At 41.1% G+C, this 14,672-nt stretch overlaps 5 non-coding genes across 5 annotated transcripts; all 5 read left to right on the top strand.

The window, feature by feature from the left end:
* Positions 1-9,509: 9,509 nt before the first annotated feature.
* Positions 9,510-9,582, top strand: trnam-cau (transfer RNA methionine (anticodon CAU)). Its single transcript has one exon. It is a non-coding gene; the product is annotated as a tRNA-Met (tRNA).
* A 2,840-nt stretch (positions 9,583-12,422) lies between these two features.
* Positions 12,423-12,613, top strand: LOC115057680 (U2 spliceosomal RNA). The gene has a single exon (XR_003841937.1). It is a non-coding gene; the product is annotated as a U2 spliceosomal RNA (small nuclear RNA).
* A 936-nt stretch (positions 12,614-13,549) lies between these two features.
* Positions 13,550-13,622, top strand: trnak-uuu (transfer RNA lysine (anticodon UUU)). The gene has a single exon. It is a non-coding gene; the product is annotated as a tRNA-Lys (tRNA).
* Positions 13,623-13,969: 347 nt separating this feature from the next.
* On the top strand, positions 13,970-14,043 carry trnat-agu (transfer RNA threonine (anticodon AGU)). The gene has a single exon. It is a non-coding gene; the product is annotated as a tRNA-Thr (tRNA).
* Positions 14,044-14,184: 141 nt separating this feature from the next.
* Positions 14,185-14,258, top strand: trnai-aau (transfer RNA isoleucine (anticodon AAU)). Its single transcript has one exon. It is a non-coding gene; the product is annotated as a tRNA-Ile (tRNA).
* Positions 14,259-14,672: the final 414 nt, after the last annotated feature.

Genomic DNA, 14,672 nt, shown 5'->3' with positions numbered 1-14,672 from the left:
TAGAGCCAATCCTTATCTTAGTGTGGAACCAAACCACTGCAGCTGATTGGACTAAAGCTTTGCTACACAATCACAGCAAAATGGATGTTTTCCTGAGGTGCTGATGTTTACATGAGATATGTTTGGAGCCACCTTATTTCCACTGCTGCAGTGTGTTGGTCATGTACATTCATGTAACTGCTTTGGGGTCAGTGGTTCATGTAAACATTATTATTCTAATAATGGACCAGGTGGGAAGGTTCCTTGGAAAATGAAAGCATTAGTTCTGACAATCTGTTTGATATTCAAACTAAATTGGCATTATGACTGAAATATCCCAAACTCAACCAATACAGCCATGTTACATGTGGATGAAATTAATATTCTATATTTGTGATTTCTCAGATATTTTCATTCATAAATGATGTTGTGATATTACAGATATTATAAACAAACTGTTCCTAAAGCAGAGAGATAAACGGTCTCTGGATGTTTGGAGGAAGCCAAAATGAAGAACCTACTGTCTTAATAAGAACACTTACAGTGTGGAACCTCACATTAAGAATAAGTGAACTAAAAGACAAAGATCATTATGGACAGTTGTGTTCAGGAACACTTCCATTAGTCCCAGAAACAGGGAGCTTTAATGCCACACCTGAGGAAGACCGGATTTGTTCACTATGCAAACTGGATGAAGTAGAAAGTACGTCTGATTCATTGACCTCAGAGTCTCCAGTCTGCAGTGAGGACTCTCCAGAAGACCACACAGATCCTTCAGTCCTGAATCCTGCAGGCTGTTCTGTTTCAGGTCCAGTTCTCTGAGATGGGAGGGGTTGGACTTCAGAGCTGAGACCAGAGAAGAACAGCTGATCTCTGACAAACTGCAGTTCTCCAACCTGAGTAAAGAATTAAAGATGTGACTTTAGGAGACAAAGTTCCTGCTTGAAAGTGTTCAATGTTTCATCATCTGTTCAGAGCTGAAGGTTTAGAAAGTAGAAGTTTAGAAAATGAAAGTCAAACAGCTGAACCAACAGGAAGCAGCTTCACAACAGTCACTGTAAAGAACCTGAACTGACTCAAACATTGTGAATATAAACTGTGTGAAATTAAGTTTTGAAAACTAAAAATTTTAATCATTTGAAAATTACCTTAATTTAAACCAATTTAAATGTTTAAAACCTGAAGAGGATTTTAAATATAAACCTGTCTGCAGGTCAGAGTCACCACAACTGTAACATCATATTAATCTGAGAGCAGAAATAAAACATCAGTCTGACCTCAGAGTCTCCAGTTTACAGTGAGGACTCTTCAGAAAACCACACAGATCCTTCAGTCCTGAATCCTTCAGGTCGTTCTCACTCAGGTCCAGTTCTCTGAGATGGGAGGGGTTGGACTTCAGAGCTGAGACCAGAGAAGAACAGCTGATCTCTGACAAACTGCAGTTCTCCAACCTGAGTAAAGAATAAAAGATGAAGATCAAATTATTGCTAATCAATCAGAAATGTCCTCATCAATGATCTTTGTGTTATTGTGGGTCATCATGTCGCTACACACATCATCAAATCAACAGCAGGTCCAGTCAGTGAACTGACCTCAGAGTCTCCAGTCCACAGTTTGGACTCTCCAGTCCAGCACACACCAGCTTCAGTCCTGAATCCTCTATGTGGTTCTGACTCAGGTCCAGGTCTCTCAGATGGGAGGGGTTGGACTTTAGAGCTGAGGCCATGACATCACACCCAGTCTCTGAGAGTCCACAACCAGCAAGTCTGTGATGACACATATTATACAATGTCCCTGTGACAGAGGACACTACATATTCATCTGGAGGATTTGAGGACTAAAGACTTCTCTTCTCACTGAATCTTTTTGCTCTGACATGAAACTATTGATCTAATTTCTCACACTGTCAGAGTTTTCATAATTTTTCAGGCAAAGAGACAAAATGTGGTCAGTTGGTCTTCCATCAGGTCCTCAGTCTGTAAGGGACCTGATCCATGTCTGTCTCCTCTGAGGGACAATGAGGCCATGTGGACCTGAAAACATTTGACTGCCTACTGATTTTATTTTCACTGGCTTGAGATCAGTGAACAGTGAAGCTGGTGAAGATGATCAGTCACTGATACCTGCTGATGTCATCAGTCTTTAGCATTTCCACTAGAAACACAACTAAGTGAATATTTATCTCTGGCAGCATTTGAACCATTTAAAAAACAAACAGCTGACAGTGAAACACCATCTGAATCAGATTTGATTTAAAAACATCTTCACTAACCTTCAGAAAGATTGATGAGAATGAGAGTGGACTCACCGAGCTTTCCTGCAGTTCCTCACAGCTGGGATCAGTCTGCGTCGTCCCTCCTCTGATGTGTTGTACTTTTTTAGGTCTAACTCATCCAGAACATCCTCTGACATCTGTAGCATGTAGGCCAGACCTGAGCAGTGGATCAGGGAGAGTTCCTTATCTGATCTGGTCTCTGACTTCAGGAACTCCTGGATTTCCTGATGAACTGAGTGATCTTTCAGCTCCATCAGACAGTGGAAGATGTTGATGCTTCTGTCAGGAGAGGTAAAATAACTGTTCACATCCTTCAGGTTATTGATGGCTCTCTGGATGGTCTCTGGTTTGGTTTCTGTCTGACCCAGCAGACCTCCTAAGAGTCTCTGGTTGGACTGCAGAGAGAGACCATGAAGGAAGCGGACAAACAGGTCCAGGTGACCATTTTTACTTTCAAGGGATTTCTCCAGGACTGCCATCAGAAAGTCCTCCAAGGCTGAATGTAGTTTTTTTCCCAGAAAGCCCTTCAGGACCTCCTTGTTCCTGTTGGTGTGACAGTGGAACATGTAGACTGCAGCCAGATACTCCTGAACACTCAGATGAACAAAGCAGTAGACTGTTTTCTGGAAGATCACACTCTCTGCTTTGAAGATCTCAGTACAGAGTCCTGAGTACACCGAGGCCTCTGTGACATCAAGACCACACTGCTCCAGGTCTTCTTGGTAGAACATGATGTTCCCTTTCTCCAGATGTTCAAACGCCAGCCTCCCCAGCTTCAGAAGAACGTCCCTGTCAGCCTCCATCAGCTCCTGTGGACTTGTCTCATGTCCCTCATGGTACTTGATCCTCTTCCTCCTGGTCTGGACCAGCAGGAAGTGTGAGTACAGGTCAGTCATGGTCTGGGGGAGCTCTCCTTGCTGGTCTGTAGTCAACATGTGCTCCAGAACTGTAGCGATGATCCAGCAGAAAACTGGGACTTGACACATGATGTGAAGGCTCTTGGACTTCTTGATGTATGAGATGATTCTGTTGGACAGCTCTTCATCCCTGGACCTCCTCCTGAAGTACTCCTCCTGCTGGGCGTCAGTGAAGCCTCGGACTTCTGTTAGCCTGTCAACACATGAAGGAGGGATCTGACTGGCTGCTGCAGGTCTGGAAGTGATCCAGACCAGAGCCGAGGGAAGCAGATTCCCCTGGATGAGGTTTGTCAGCAGCAGGTGGACCGATGACTCCTGTGTGACGTCAGACACGACCTCCCTGTTGGTGAAGTCCAGTGAAAGTCTGCTTTCATCCAGGCCGTCCAGGATGAACAGAACTTTCCAGGCAGCCAGCTGCTCTGCTGTGACCTTCTGTAATGTTGGATGGAAAACATGAAGCAGCCTGAGAAGACTGTACTGCTGATCTCTGATCAGGTTCAGCTCCCTGAATGAAAGCAGAACCAGCAGACTGACATCCTGGTTCTCCAAGCCCTCTGCCCAGTCCAGACTGAACTTCTGCACAGAGAAAGTTTTTCCAACTCCAGCGACGCCGTTGGTCAGAACCAGTCTGATGGGACTCTGCTGGTCAGGTGAGACTCTAAAGATGTGGTGACATTTGATTGGAGCATCATGGAGGCTCTTCTTCTTTGAAGTTGTCTCCAGCTGCCTCACCTCATGTTGGGTATTCACCTCTTCACTCTGTCCCTCTGTGATGTAGAGCTCAGTGTAGATCCTGTTGAGGAAGGTTCCACTTCCTGTTCCTGTTCCTTCAGTCACATGTTGACATCTGGTCCTCAGACTGATCTTATGTTGATCTAAAACCTTCTGTAGAACACGATCTGCTGACAGAGAAGAGACAACGTCAGACTGAAGACAGAGAGTCTGAGGATCTGATGAAAAACTAAAGACGTCAGTCAGAAGTTCAGTCTCACTCTGTTCAGGGCTGGTCTGTAGACCTGGTCTGGTTCTGGATCTTTGTCCACACTGGGGACAGGAGGAGTCTCCTGAAGAAGCAGACTGGTCCCAGTGTGAGGTGCAGCACTGTCTGCAGACCCAGTGTCCACAGCTGGTAGAGACTGGATCCTTCAGGACGTCCTGACACAGAGCACAGTGGGACGGCTGCTCCTCTTCTGAGACATGTCTTTTCTCCTTCCTGTCTCTGTGAAAACATTTCCTTATAACTGACTGATTGACTAATGTGATAAAATGTTTGGGCAGAAAAAAACTAACAAAAAAAAAAAAATGAGTAGCTTCTGGTGATAAAACCCAGAAGATCCATCTCAGTGTCTTCCTGTATCTGCACTAATGATTCAGGATCATTAATATTAATCTGTACAGATTTTTATTCTCATCTTCACAGTCTCTTACTTTGTCTCTGAGGGTCCAGGTCCATTACTGAAGTGTGGAGGAATAAAGTCTTTGGACCAGTCAGACTTCAGAGACAGACAGATTGATCCTGGAGACTCTGGCCTGGCCTCCTCTTCCTCATCACAGTCCATCATCTTCAGGACAGAGTCGGTCTGAGAGGGAAACACTTTCTGACTGACAGAGGACAAAGAAGAAACAGGACAAACGGTTTGTTCCAAAGCTACATACCCAAAAGCACAAGGAAAATCCAAACACACAGTCCATCTTCAGGATGGAGTCAGACAGAAAAATAAAGTTCTGGTCAGTTTTGTTGGTTTCATGTGTATTATCCAGCTCACCATGATGTTGGGTCAAACTGTCCATGAGGAGAACAGGAAGTACCTCACTTCACTTCTGTGTCCTCATTCTGTCTCAGTGTCTTTTTGTGGACAGAGCTTCATTCACTCTTCTTCCTCCACAGTGGACAGAACACTAACTCAGCTGATGTCACTGATTATATCTGAACACGTCACAGCTTCAGTCAGACTAGGTCACCTGATTGGTTTGAGTTGACAGGTGGAGCTTTGAAACTTTGGAGCTCAGCCTGTTTAACTGTGTGTTACTAACAGCCATCACTTTTGTGAATTTCTGACTTTTCAGTCGGTTGTGTTCCACCATATGGAACACAACCTTGCTTTTCACAATTTCAATATTCATTCCCAAGTGGGGGAGTCTTTGAGCTGTTGCCACCAAATAAAGAATAAGTTGACCCAGTGTTTATTTAACTATAACTCTCTCAGTGCCACATCATGCAGGGGTGCCTTTCATACTGACAGCAAACAAAAGGGTAAGATAAGATGGTAAGATGAATATTATGAGGGAAATAACACAATAAAGAAAGGACCATCTGCTGTGGAAAAATATTCATCCTGAACCAAAGAAAAATATCCATGTAACAGAAGAAGAAGAAGAAGAAGAAGAAACCAAGTCAATCATTGTTAACATTTTCTCTGTCCAGTTTTAGTCTTATTTTATTAGATAATTTGTAATATTCATTGCATTGTTCATTCATAATATCTGCTTGCCTTCACAAATACACGGCTGTCTGATATCTTCAACTTGTCGCTTCCCAACATTATGTTTTATGTGCTGGCCGTCATCTCTCCTGTCTGAGATTCACGCATGCAGATAATGCTCAACTAAAAAGGTGAAAGGTGTCTGTATTAATGTTTTGTTTTTGTTTTTTTTTTCTTTTTGGTTGGGCCTCCTGTTAAACTGTGGAAGCCAGAGAAATGTGTTAATAACTGGGTTCTCACAAGAATATCAGCTGATCACACAGCCTGTCAAAAAAGGAGATGGAAGAAAAAAAAAAAAAAAAAAAAAAAAAAAAGTAGTGAGTACCAGTCAATATGGGATCAATTTTGACCACATGACAATGTATGAGCATAGCCACATTATTATTTGGTTGTCGTTATTGCTGTTTTATATTACAGAGGTTGTGATTTTTGTTCATAATTCAAGCCATTTTGGAGTGTTTAAACTATGATTAATTTTGGACTTACCATTTTTATTTTTGAATTGAAATTGTGAAAAGCAAGGTTGTGTTCCATATTGTGGTGTTCAATGAAATTATACTTTATATTCTTAAACACAAAAGATATCTCTAAATAAACTAATCCTCCATTGTCTAATGACTCACCATCAGTGTTTGCTCAATAGAATATTTTATGCTGGAGAAATACCAAGCCAACACTGAACATAAAAAATAAAATAAAATAAACTAAAATAAAAAGAGTGGTATCAGCTAGCTAATAGTTAGCTGGAGTGCATTTAGCTTCAGTGTATATATCATCCAGATTAATATTTACTGTTGACACCTGTTAGAACCATTAAGTCTGCCAGTAAGATGGTAAATAAACGGCTAGGTAGCTGCTGCCCAAGTATGTATTGTTATTTTCCTATAGATTTCAATACAATCAGCCATTGGTTCAGCTTTCAGACTTTACAGCACAGTCTGATCTCAGTAATCATGGTCATTAGACATTCATACATTTGTCGGATTTGATTCTCTCCAACATCACAGGACACATTAGTTCTTATGTCTCATTAACATGGAAGAAATAATTACCAAAGCAAATCATCTTTATCTACAACAGCAGCTCTACATTTGGTATTTATTGATTTATAAATAACAAATGTGTTACATTTATTACATAAGTTGTATTTGTTTTCAAATCCAGCACAACTGTATTGACAGAAAGTGGATTATCTTCGTGAAATTTAATACTACATTTGTGTTATCATACAAATCCTGATACTGTTTCTGAGAAATCACACACAGTTTCCGTGAAGACAAGTCTGTTATTGTCAGTGATAATTAATGTTGATCTTTTAAAAAGAACAAAGACAACGCCTCTGTCATTATCTGAGCTGTCAGACCAGTTCTGTCATTAAACTCTGTCAAAAGTTGGCACAACCTGTGGTGGTAAACTATGAGGACAAAGGCAGGGGAAAAAAAAAAAAAAAAAAAAAAACTCAACTCACAATATCAGTGCTCTGTTGATGCTATTAATTGGCAAAAAAATACAGCGTATCTATCTCTATTGTTCTTTAACTTGACAAGAAACTATTCATATTATTTTTACAAATTTGAAAGCAGCCAATCAGCATCCAGAAAAGTTCTCCTGTCCAGTCAAACAGTGAAACAACACAATGTGATCACAGTGATCCTGTTCACACATTTACAGATTCTCACCTGCTGAACTCACTTCAGGGAGACTTTCTGACACTTTCCAGCTTCATGTGAAGAGAAGAAGCTGCTTGTTCTCCCTCATCAGTCCTGGTGTCTGTTTGAGCTGAGGAAAAGTCACATCCTCATAACTTCAGAGTCCAAAGTATGAAACATTAAAACCGCTCCAACCTGTTTTTGGTTTGTTGTTGAACTGCTGCTGTTAGTCAGCGAGGTGTTACGGGTCACTAAAATAGGACCCCGATGGAGAAACAGATCCGGTAAAACCGAGTCCAACAGAAATAGTCCGGTAGGGATACAAAAGTCCAACAAAAAGAGGAAACACAGACTGAGCTGGACTTTCTGAAAAACTAACAAAGTAACAACAGAGAGAGAAAACAAAAGGCGAGACTGAACAAACAGGGAACCAAGAGAGAGGCTGACTGAGAGACACCGGAGAACCTGAACGGAAAAACAGAAGACATGTTTATTAAAAATAAAAAAATTAAAAAAAATAAAGCCCGAAGGAAAACGGTGAACGAAAGACGCGGTACCAATAAGAACAGACAGGATACTCCGGCACTGAAGAGAAGTCCGAGGAGGGAATCTATGTGGGCTGATTGGCGGGAAATGCAGGACAGGTGTGCCTCATTAGGAGAGAGGACACGCCCCCTGGGCCAGAACACAGGGGGGAGGGGCCGGGGGACACGTGACTTTAGCAACAAGGAAGCAGCGGACATACACAACCTTTATCATTCAGCCTGTTTCAGTCCACAGCTGTACTCTGCTGTTTTTGTTGGTTTACCTCTTCCACAAAACTTCAGGCTGCTCCAAAGGGAGACATGAAGACTGTGCAGAGAGACTGCTGTGTCCTTTTCATGGGACTTCAGTAGAGGAAGTTAGATGAGGATCCAGTCAGACGCAAATTTATCAAACACAAATCACACGAGTACAAGCTCGTAGCTCATTTGTAAAAAAAAAAATTGCCTTTTAAACATTCAGTGCCCCCATTCTAAAGCAATAAACTCAAAGTCAGATCATTCTTGATAAAGAAATGAAGAAAGGAATACTTCAAAATACAAACTTTTCACATTGTAAAAAAATTCATGAAAATGTATAAAACGGTGAAATGAACATATTGAAGTTAATTGAGCTTTATCAGTCAGACTGTATCATAATGATCCTGAACTTTCCACTTGCTTGTTAAGGATAATTATATTGATAATGGTTTTTTATTTTTCCATTATTTGATAAATTTTTGCAGCACACAGTGAAAACGAATGTTAAACATTAATATATAATATATATATTAATATATAAAATATGGTCTTTCATATTCCAAGGTACTGTGTGAACAGAAGAAAGCAAAGATGCAGATCATAAACAGTGTTCTACATTGCTCTGTGTGAGATTTGCATTTGCAGACCTTTATCTGCATTGGTTGTGAAATCATTCAGCCTGTTTCACTGTCTGTTCCTGGTTCAAGTCCACAGCACTGTACTCAGCTGGTTTTGTTGGATAGTATCTGGTTTGGTTTCACCTCTTCCACAAAACGTCAGGCTGTTCCAAAGGGAGACATGAAGACTGTGCAGTTAACTGATTGGTCAGAGAGACTGTTGTGTCTTTTTAATGGAACTTCTGTAGAGGAAGTTAGATGAGGATACAGTCAGATGTTAATCTATCAAACGCAAATCACCTGAGTACAAGCTTGCTGTTCATTTGTAAAAAAGTTTCCTTTTAAACATCCAGCGCCTGCATTTTAAAGCATTAATCTCAAAGTCAGGTCACCCTTCGAGAAAGGAATACTTCAAAATACAAAATGTTTTCGGGGGGGGTTATGTTTTCACTTTGTAAAAAAATAGTCAAGCCTCCTTTTTAACAGTGCAGCAAACAGCCAGCAAATCAATAAACAGCTAATACAGTCTGATAAAAACTGTAATTGTAGCTGTGCAGAGAGATGTGTCAATAAAGAATGGGGAATCAAAAAGAGAAAAGATTGTCATGTTTAACATGGATGTGTGTTAATCATCATGTGTTGATTCAAACAGCCTCTGAAAAAAGGGAGAGTGGCTAAAATAGGATTTATTCCAGAGCTTTGCACTTCTGTGCTGTGCATCATGTACCGGCCTGCCCGGTGTGTGGCTGGTTCAGCCCGTGTTGTGCGGGGTGCTCCTGACAGGTCTGAGGTCTTTTAGTCAGTCAGGCCTCGTTGGTGCAGTAGGCAGCGCGTCAGTCTCATAATCTGAAGGTCGTGAGTTCGAGCCTCACACGGGGCACAGCTTTAGTTAATAATGAGAAGTTATGAGAACCTCAGTTCTTTGAACACTCTCTGGTTTACATGACTTCTATGACGTAGACAAGTATAAAGAATCACATAACAGGTGTTATCTCACTTTTCCAGTTTAAAGACACAACACCAGCTTCTCTGTCAGAGTTGTGAAGTTCTATCTCCTCAGTATCTACTTCTCTCCACCTCAGAGGACCGGAAGTCGGCTCGTCCGCCTATCAGCTGTGTGACCGTGAATCAGCAGGAGACTATTTTCTACTTTTGTACTGAGACTTCACAAAACAGTGATTTTTACATAGGAATTGGTTTGCGTAGTGATCCACACAGAGCAAGGCAGAGAGCATCCTAAAATACACGGACCGTGTGTGCAGTTTGGGACACATTCATAAAACAGAGCAGAACCAGCAGATGGAGCTGTTTGGATGTTTCTGTCATATGATGATGAAATCTAAAGGCTCTCTGATCATCACATTGAGAAGTTCATCTGGTTTGTGATATTTCTTCATATGATAGTGAGGTAAAATGTGTTCAGTGGGATGTGTGTGTATCCAGCAGGACTGACAGCTTCATGTGGGATTCTCACAGAGATGATTCAAACCTGATCACAGTGATCAGTATGGATATACAGTATGTTTGCTGTCAGTGGAGGAAACTCTCAGACAGGACTAATAGTCATGTTTGGGATGTTCCTGGATTTGAGTTGAATGAGTGTAAATTCTCTCTGATTTTAACACACGTTCACACATCCACCTCTATTCAGACATGGAGTTTACATATTGTTTGGAGTTCTAATATGAATATAATATAATTAATGTTAAGACCCAGAAAGCAGCATGTTTGATTGACTGTTGTACCAACCTGAAGGTGATCAGTGTTTGTAGCTCATAACCTGATCACAGATCAATAATCAGCCATTGGAAGACGCTCTGAAACTTTCTTCTGCAGTCAGAACTCATCTTTGACTGGAGCTTTTTATACATCTCACTGCAGCACAATAAAGTCCTCTGTGAGTATTGTGTGTCCCACAGTGTACATGACATCTGAGCAGCAATACTTCCACCTGCTGGAGATTTATTGTTACTACAGCTGTAAAATAAATCTATCAGAACATGAACTCAGTCTGTAGAATCCAGAAGATTAATGACACACTTTGTCCTGCTGTTATGGAATCAAATCCTACTTTAGGTTTTCGATATATTAAACTGATGAGCACTGTTGGGGATCAGACAGAAAAGGACAAACGTATTAAAGAAGATTTTTCTTTTCTTTTAATTATATATATAACCCACAGATCCAGAAGAGACTGCAAACACACGTAGCTATGAGCAGAGTGGCGCAGCGGAAGCGCAGCGGAAGCGTGCTGGGCCCATAACCCAATCATCATGAGATACGAGTTTAACTTCATCAGCATTGATTATCAGAAGAACATGCAGAATGTCACTTTCTCCATTAATGTGTACAATTTTCACTGTGCTGCTTGTGACTCAGTGATGCTGTTGAATGCTTTTCGGGCCGCCGTTCTTAAAGTGTGTCTTTCCGCCCGGAAAGTAACACAATCAAATTGTGAACTGGAATTGCTTACATTTCTGTCATCTTTTTTTTTTTTTTTTTTTACAATTACAGTTTTTCACAATTCACATTTTCAAATATAAAATGCACTTTAATTATTTTATTTGCTTCAAAAATGTCAAAAGTATAAGCGTCAATGTGAATCATCTTGTTTTTACATGATTACCAATTTTTAAACGACTGCACATAAACCAGGGTTAGTGTTCGGAACCAGCCCTCTCTGTGTTGTTCTCTTGAGACTTTTGTCTGTCATAACAAAACAGAATCGTTGTGTTTTGATAAGCTGTTAACTCGCAGAGTACGGCTGCATTACTCTCGTCCAGACAGGGACCAACATTTACACCAGATTTTCTCCGAAACCGCAAAACTTCATTTGAAACTTCAGGATGTGTTAGAAAACAAAATCACCTATTATATCATTACAGATATGACACAGGAAATGATAATCACAATGTTTAAATCTAAAGGTTCACAGCTCAGACAAATTTACTTTTCGGTCTCAAAAACAATTTTCCGGCAATAACTTCGTGGAAGTGTGACGTCATTTGATGCGTCTACATTTATCCGATTAGGAGTGTTATATTTGTCCCATGTTACTTTGGTATCGGCTCTCCCCGAAGTATTACTGCCATGTTTGAGATGAAATAAGTTCACTGACGCTTTAAAATGATCGCGGTACTGATGCTAATCCCGTTAGCCGGTCTATGGCGTTTTCTATTGTATGTTAGCATTAAACGGACATAATGGATTTTATGTTAAGATAAAATGATGGCAGTAATTCTGGTTAAAACGGCTTTGAATGCTATTTTAAATATGTGGGTGTTCAGTCATTTGTGGTTTTATTCTGTGGATGTCAAAGTTTCATTTCATTCTTCTCTCTTCGGTCGAAAAAAGCCGAGTCCAGTCGAGGAGAGCCGAATCTTCAGAGAATCCGTGCAGACAGGAGGGTTATTTTGATGGACACACCATGAGGCCAATCACATGAGAGGACAAACTGATGTTTTCACAATAATATTCAGCTGGTAAATTGACATAGATATGAAGTTTTACAGGTGACCAAGAAGAGACGTTTTCTTTGCTCTGCAACGTAACTTTGTGAAAATAACATGTCTGTGGTTGTTTTCTGATCCCTCCTTCGTTTCTTCATGTCTTCTGTTTGTGTCTCTCTCTCGGAGTGATGTTGTTACTGAAGCCGACTCTGACCCCTCACTGAGCGGGTCGGTGCGGAGAAACACTCGTTACCTCCGACAGCTGAGCGGTATCGCTTCTCGGCCTTTTGGCTAAGATCAAGTGTAGTATCTGTTCTTATCAGTTTAATATCTGATACGTCCCCTACCCGGGGACCATATATTAAATAGATTTTTGGAACAGGGAGATGGAATAGGGGCTTGCTCCGTCCACTCCACGCATCGACCTGGTATTGCAGTATCTCCAGGAACGGTGCACTCCCTCTGTGTGTTCAATACAAGTCCTGTTCAGCTCAACATCACCTTAAACACATGATGTTGTCTTCATGTGTGTAACGCTGAGTGTACAGAGTGTTCATGTTCAGTTTATGGTTTTAGAATCAGTGATGCATTCATGTAGAAACATCAGTTTAATGTTGCAGCTGATTTCATCAGGTTATATTCTGCTGACCAGACTGAATCAATAAAGTTTTGTTTCAACACGTCATCGTTTAAATGTTGTTTGTATTTTGCATTTGTCAGCTGAATCTACAGTCACTGGAATTATTTAATTAGTTAATTTACAGTTTAAAAAACAGTTTAATTTAATTAGTTTTGAACAAAGAGCTCCAGCAGATTGTTTGAGCTGAAGAAAACAATGCTGTCTGTTTCCAGATGATGAAGAACTCAGTTCTCAGTTGATGCTCAGTTATCTCCATCTAGTGGACAGATGGTAGAAGTTGATTCCTGAAAAGAGGAAGTGACTTTTCCTCAGATCAAACTGTTGAAGGAGAACGAGCAGCTTCTTCCTCACTGACTCACTCAACTTCTGTCTCCTGGGTTTGGATTTGAGCCTCTTTCTCAGGAGCACACACAGAAAAAACAAGATTTTCTATTCCAACAATATACGTGATGTCCTCGCGTATGAATGAATGTTTCACTGATGCACAAATCCACAACGAGACTGTGTGACGTCACTGGAGATCAAAGGCATTTCCTTCCTTTCATTGATCTCCCACGCGACACAGATTCATACGTCACTCTCTCACGTTCGCTTCAACTGAATGAGTGCACGGGGAGCTACTCTTCCTGGGGTCCAAATGAAAATGCAAATCTGCAGTCAAACAGGACAGGATTGAAACAGGGACCTTTAAATCTTTAGTGTAACGCGAAGTTACAAAGACAGAAAGACATCTACAGCCAATTATACACCAATCAGAAGCCTGAGTAGCTCAGTCGGTAGAGCATCAGACTTTTAATCTGAGAGTCCAGGGTTCAAGTCCCTGTTCAGGCGATGAAGCTTCTTACCTTTAGTGATTCACATTATAGACTCCACAGCAGTGATAGGTGACACTGATCTATGAAATAATGAAACCATGAGTCTTCCACAAGCCATGTTGCCAAGTGCCTTTTCATAGGAGACACACTTTGGTAAGAGTCATGAGAGTGAGGCACTTCTGTTGGCTACAAGACATTATGGGTTTTACAATCAGTTACTGTATCTGGAGCTCTGACTGTTGCCAAAAGTGCAGGTGACCTGTGGCTTCGCTGGTCAAAGCACCTGTCTTGTAAGAGTCATGATGGTCAGCTACTTATGTTGGAATATTTTAAGATCCTCTGTACATTTCCATGTATCAGAGTGGTGCTGTGGCTTAGTTGGTCAAAGCGCCTGTCTAGTAAACAGGAGATCCTGGGTTCAAATCCCAGCAGTGCCTATTTTAAGGTTGTTGAGATAAACTCATGTAACTTCTTCTGCAGGAGTTCCATTAAAACTCTCTGACCAATCAGGTAACTGCAGAGTCTTCATGTCTCCCTTTGGAACATCCTGACGTTTTGTGGAAGAGATGAATGTGGAAGGCCGGTTAGCTCAGCTGGTTAGAGCGTGGTGCTAATAACGCCAAGGTCATGGGTTCAATCCCCATACTGGCCACAAGCAGCATCTCAGAACTTGGTGTTGTTCTCTCCATATACTTCAATGCAGTCTGAAGTCTTTTTCCAACCAGTGGAACTGCCCCCTGGTGGTCATTAGAAGTACAGCTTAACTTATCAGATACAACAATAACACAAAGTTACAATGATCAGAGCAAAGACTGCAGATTGATCATTTCCTTTGTAACAGTTTAGTGATTAGTTTCCAGCTGGCATTGTGCACCATGCAGGGGATGTAGCTCAGTGATAGAGTGGATGCTTTGCCTGTATGAGGCCCTGCGTTCAATCCCCGTCATCTTCAGCGTTGATAATGAAGCACAGGAAGTACTTATCTTGTGCAACACCCTGATCTCTCAACTATCCACTCAGCTTGGAGCAATTTATCCTGTGTAGTCATCCTACCAAATTACCAAAG

This window comes from Echeneis naucrates, chromosome 2 (assembly GCF_900963305.1).
Source record: "Echeneis naucrates chromosome 2, fEcheNa1.1, whole genome shotgun sequence".
Lineage (NCBI taxonomy): Eukaryota > Metazoa > Chordata > Actinopteri > Carangiformes > Echeneidae > Echeneis > Echeneis naucrates.
This window is presented reverse-complemented; position numbering and strand designations above follow the sequence as displayed.